Genomic DNA, 6,000 nt, shown 5'->3' with positions numbered 1-6,000 from the left:
AAGACACGTGCACAATCATATACAAATGACATCATTGTTGGCAAGAACGGTGGTGATTACAATCTTTGCCTAGATTTAAACAGAGGATGAATAAAACTTTACACGAAATGGCTGCCATTGTAGTCTACACCTCTCGGCGTAACTAGATTAGATTTATTTATTTTATTTAAATTAGATTTTAAAATATAATTTTTTTTTATCATATAATTTAATAAATAATTATAATGAAAAAAATTAATAAAAGTAATTATAAAATTAAATAATGATAGTGAATATTCTAGAAAAAAAACGATGAATCAGCTGACGATAAACTTTCCTTAACCTCTGGAATATGAGAAATCTGGATTTCAAATTTGCAACGGTCCTTGATTTGCAATGAATAGATAGATCAATTCACCAAATTATTCAGCCGACAGGTTTTAACCGGTAGATCTTGCCATTAAACCATCTTTAGGGCACCGGAAACCAACGATTTCGTACAAGGACGAAATAATATTGTATCGGACTCAAGAATCTATTTTCTCTTAGAGCTCGATATGTTTAGATCTAATTTGCATTTATTGTGACAAGATCGTATTAGTTTTCCCGCGAACTCTGCCCATTTTTTTCATCGACATTGCTGACAGCGCGGCACAATTTGTGAAGATTCTTGAGGTAAGTCTCGTGTCATGGTTTATTGATTTTTGTTTGTTTGTTTTGGAATCTATACATAGGCAGATCATTTTTGGTTGTTTTTTATTTATCCTATAACAATTCTGTTGCTATCTGTTAAATGAAGGCATTGGATTGTAGTTTTATCTACAGATGTTTTCACATATGGTAGTATTGTAATTCATAGGGTTAGATACCGTTTTAGTTCATTACGTTTATTTGACAGTTTTAAGTTTTGTTTATTTTGTTTTCCTTATTCTCGAGGTTACTTTTGTTTGATTTGGGGGTTTGGGTTTTTTTTTGGCTTAGTTCAAAAGGATTTTTCACAGCCGCGCGGTAGCATTTCTTTTCTGTTCTCATAGGGTTGGAGTTTCTCTTTGGGCAAAAAATAACAGGTTTGGTTATTGATTATTTTGAAATTTCTTTTTGTTTTAGATAAATTGTAGTTAGACTCTACATATTGCTATAACTTAGAAAGTTTAAAACATCTTGAATAACTTAGGCCAAGTTTGCATTTTATTCGGAGAATCGCCCCCTTGAAGTGGCACCGTGTACATAATATTCAAGCATTCTTTCTCTTTTTTTTGGCATATATTTGTGTATTGCCACTATTCTCTTTGTAGGTTTCTTGCAAGTGGTAGCAGAGCACTTTCCAAGGATGTGTTACCTACGGTAGTATCAAAATAGTGGCTTACTACAACTGCCCACCATATTATTTCACCTTGCTCTTAAGGGATATCGGTTATTAAAAAGTGGTGGAAGAACTGGGGCACTCTAATTTGTTTTGAAAAAAATATTTGCTGCAATAAATTGCCTAGTTTGGATTCCCTATAGCAAAGGTGTTTAGTTATCCTTAGAACAATTGTTAGTTTTGGTTAAACTAGATTCCCCATAAAGGGTCTAGTGAAGTGAGAATGGCTTAGATTCCAATACTGAGGCCTCGGACAATATTGTGTATAACTTTGAACTTCCATGTACCTTCAAGACTTCATGTGTATAGGAAAATTCCCCATCATAGGAAGCCATGAGCCACTTGCAGTTCATGGTGCACTAGTTATCAATCAATGCTATGAAGTTAGTCTTGTTTTATCTCACAGACGAGATCATGTAGTTACAGGATAGTGGAGTACTTCATAGTAAGAGCTTTGAAAAAATTGGAATGGTTTACTATTCAAGAATGAGACAAGTAAATCAAAGAGCCTATAGACAAACACATGCTAACATCATAGGGTCCCTTTTCTCCCTCAGTATGCACAGATTTGGGCATGGGCAGTCATAAATTGAGATATCTGAGCAAGTCAATAGAAATTTGAGCAGTTTTATTGCTGTACGTGAGTGGGTCAACATATAGCAATGTTAGAAACTAGACAACAGTCTCCAAATTGCTGGTTTTGTGTCAATCACATTAGCAATGTTTCTCTCCCATATAGTTTTTCATTTGTAATTCTTAAGCCAAATTTCTCCCTAACTGAAAAGAATTTGCTAGTTCTATTTGAAAAATCTACCCATAGGGTATTATCTTTAAAGGAAAAAAAATTGCACCTTTTATTTATCTTCTCTTCAATCTGACCATTTTCATACATAACTTTGAGAACCCATTTTGGTTGGCTTGAGAAATTTTCACGTCATCCAACCATTTACTCTATTGCGATCATTTCTTTGCTCTATGCATTTTGATATCTAACTTTAGCTAGCCCAAAATATCACATTCCATTATATCACAATGCCTCCTAAGGCAAATCCTAGATTGAAGCTAGCATACAAGACCACAAGTCTCAAGTGGGGTCCCTCCATGATCAATTCAATAGCCTTGCTAGTTGCTACTAACTTGCGCCAGGTAGACTTTCACCTAAAAGCTACCTCACTCACTCCAACAACCATTCATCTCCTCATCATCACCTTTTCTATTGCTAGGGCACCTTCAAGCTCCTAAAAAATAACATACCTAAATTTTGTAAAGGAGTGATGACATGGCCGGGCACAATGGAATGTTACCTTGATGTTCATCAAGTTCCTCCTAAGGAGCATTTAAGGACAACAAGATTTTCTTTATAGGGAGAGTAACAACTCAAGGGTGTCCATAGTGTACACTCTTTGCTATGTGTTTCAAGATGACATGAATTTTCCAAAGGCCTTCTCCCTTGCTTTCGTTAGGGCATCTACAAGGACCCAGATTGTAGACTCTTAAACTTGGTTCAAATAGGAAATATTATTGGCTACATAATTGAATTTGAGGTGTTGAATTTGACAGTAGGCTACTTAGATTCTTCTTGCAATTACTTTATTTATGCTAAGTTACCGGTTCCGGTTCGGATTCGGCAATTTTTTTTTTCTTGGGTACAGGTTCGGGTTCGTCCGTACACATATATATATATATTTTAATTTTTATATATATATATATATATATATTTTAATGGTAAGTGCTATCAGTGGGGGATAGCATATATATATATATGTTCAAACTTCAAACATCAAAATTATATATGTTCACAGTCAAACATACAAATATGAAACATACAATGTAACTTTCCCATACAATGATACATAAATGATAACAGATAAATCATAAATCATAAATTCATAATTGCCACAGCCAATAAATATTCTGATATTGATATATCATAAATCATAAATGTAATATCATATTCATAATTTGCAAAAAAGATAATATTCAAGTTTCAAGTTTCAAGTTTCAACTGATTCAAGTTTCAAAATGTGAAAATGTCATGACACAATAAAGTATAAAGTTAAACATTCAAATTACAAGCCATCTATGGGATTTAAATTCCATATTCATCTTCATCTGAAGCATCCAACCCAAGCCCAAGGTCATCAAGTGGTTCAAATTCAGCATCAATTGAACCAATATCAAATGGAATGCCACTCCCACTAGCTATGTCTCTCTCAAATTCCATAACTGCCTCATCTATAGAGACTTGGCAAAGTTGTGCAACTGTAGCATCTAAATCAGCACACTTAGGGGCTAGATCCCAATTCCTTGTTACACCCTCACTATATCCAGGGTCCTTATGAAGACCAAATCAGCACACTTAGGGGCTAGATCACAATTGAAGGTTGGAGTGTATGAAGACCAAATCCTCAGCTTTCTTTGCACCCAAACAATTACGTTTGACTGAGTGGATGAAGGAGTATGTACTCCAATTCCGCTCAGCTGAAGAAGAACTTGCAACCTGTTAAAAGTTAAAACATAATTAGAAATTTATAAATTAAAATTATAAAATAAAAATATGATAACATCAAATGGAATTGGAAAACTATAAAAATAAAAAATAAAAAGATACATACTTGGGAGTTAAGTTTAATTGCAAGAGGCTGCAAGTAAACGGAGCCTTGACCATGTACATACCACCACTCATCAGCATCCATCCCATATCTAGCATTAAGAGCTACAACATCATGATTTTTTGTAGATACAAATTGGCTAAACTCCCTCAAGACAATATTTCTTGTCTCCTCATCTTGATATATCTTTTTAAAGGCAGCCCTATAGCCAGAAGCAACCTTTGCATCTCTATATGGTGGCACACTCCTTGGTGTTGCAAGCATCTCTGCACTATAAAATTTTGGCGTCAAAGCAAATGCTAAGAGATGTAAGGGGGTGGTCATCTTGTTCCAACGGTCAACAACAATTTTCTGCACAACTTTGAAAAATGTTTCCGTTGGGTCATTTTTTTTTCTATTTATTACTTCTTTTATTTTTTCCACCATGCAATCCATGCCATCATAAATCTCACCCAAACATGGGCGATCAGTATCAGCATACCTGATCATGCTCATGATGGGCTCAGTGAAATTCAAAACATATTCCACATCATCCCACCATTTCTCACTAAGGATCAATGCTCTTACTTTTAGAGCTCTTTCTGTGTGGGACTGCTTCCATACACTCCACAAGCTGTTGATGACCATAGAACTCAAGGAGTCTCGCACCTTCAGAAGTCGTCTTAAGATGAGCGTGTGAGATGCAAATCGTGTTTCAGCAACCTAACATGACATAACAAAATACACAACATATATCAAATGTAAGTCTATAAAAAATACAAATTTAAAACTAAAAAATTAAAAAATAAAATTTAAAATTAGTAATTATAAATTACCTTCAACAACTCCAACTTGGAGAAGGTCCTGAAAATGGCTTGTGACATATGATGATTAGTCACAAACATTTGAATCTCCCCGCCCTCCGCATACAGTTTTTTCACCCAATCAATTTGTGTGCCAAGCTTTTGCATGATTAAATTGAGTGAGTGTATTGCGCATGGTGTCCAAAAGATGTGACCATATGTAGCCTCCACTATAGTCCCTGCTGCCCTACAATTTTTAGCATTGTCAGTTACAACTTGGACAACATTTTGAGGCCCCATCATGTCAATGCATTCCATCAAGATATTGACAATGAAACTTGCATCTTTCACTTGCCCCTCACAATCCACTGCTTTCAAAAACATTGCCCCTTTAGGACACACTGCTATAACATTGATCAATGGCCTATTTTTATAATATTTCCATCCATCAAAAACAATGGTCACACCTGTTTCCTGCCATGTATCTTTGATGACCTTCAATTGTGACTCTACGGATGCTTTCTCCTTTGTCAATTAGGTGGTTCTCACCTTTTCATACCCTGGACAAACATAATTAGAAGGTGTATTGCAAAGAGTATGCACCATGTCCCGAAAGTAAGGTGATCTAACAAGGTTGAAAGGAAGCCCATTGCCATAAAGGCAACGTCCAATTTTGGAATCTGCAATCTCTCTCAGTTCATTTTTGAAGGCAAAATCCAATGGGCCTCTTTTTTGTGAAGCCACAACATTTTGATTATCTACTGCATCAACTGGTGGGTTTTGCATGAAAGGATGTGAACCAGCTGGTCTTGTGGAGCCAATGCTACTAGAAGGCCTCTTAGACGTTGAGCTTGGATGGACAAGAGGATGATCAGTCTTTGCTTTGCTACTTCTCCTATCAGCTTCCTCTTGTTCTCTAATATATCCCAAAACTAGAGCTTTTGACAGCCCCCTGCCATCTGATCCCTTACAAAATTTTATTCCACGCCTAGGGATGAAACAAAGGTGGCCTTTCACTTGAAAGTATGAACTGGTATACTCAGTGCCACAATGGTTGCATTGCCAAACAAAACCCCCACCACCAGACACTGGCTTGATCATTGTTGTATAATGCCAAAGTGGTGAATCTTGATCAATTTTAAAGGGGTTATTTTCAGTTCGGACATTTGCTACTGAACTAGAGCTTGCACTTGCACTTCCAGTTCCAACCATTATGTATGATTATATGAATGATGCACCTAAAATGGAAAGAGAAAGCACAACA

General features: G+C 35.9%; 1 protein-coding gene across 5 annotated transcripts in view; it reads left to right on the top strand.

Moving 5' to 3' along the window:
- Positions 1-282: 282 nt before the first annotated feature.
- The window catches only part of LOC131042252 (mediator of RNA polymerase II transcription subunit 31), a 99,988-nt gene continuing 94,270 nt past the window's right edge, over positions 283-6,000 (top strand). For 4 of the 5 annotated variants that reach the window (XM_057975587.2, XM_059216950.1, XM_057975585.2 and 1 more), the window contains exon 1: positions 283-654. The gene's annotated coding sequence lies outside the window, so the exon portion shown is untranslated. Of the gene's footprint in view, positions 655-960; positions 1,047-6,000 lie in introns of all 5 variants that reach the window. The other variant, XM_059216949.1, reaches the window with a different exon arrangement.

Source organism: Cryptomeria japonica, chromosome 1 (assembly GCF_030272615.1).
Source record: "Cryptomeria japonica chromosome 1, Sugi_1.0, whole genome shotgun sequence".
NCBI classification, from domain to species: Eukaryota; Viridiplantae; Streptophyta; class Pinopsida; order Cupressales; family Cupressaceae; genus Cryptomeria; species Cryptomeria japonica.
This window is presented reverse-complemented; position numbering and strand designations above follow the sequence as displayed.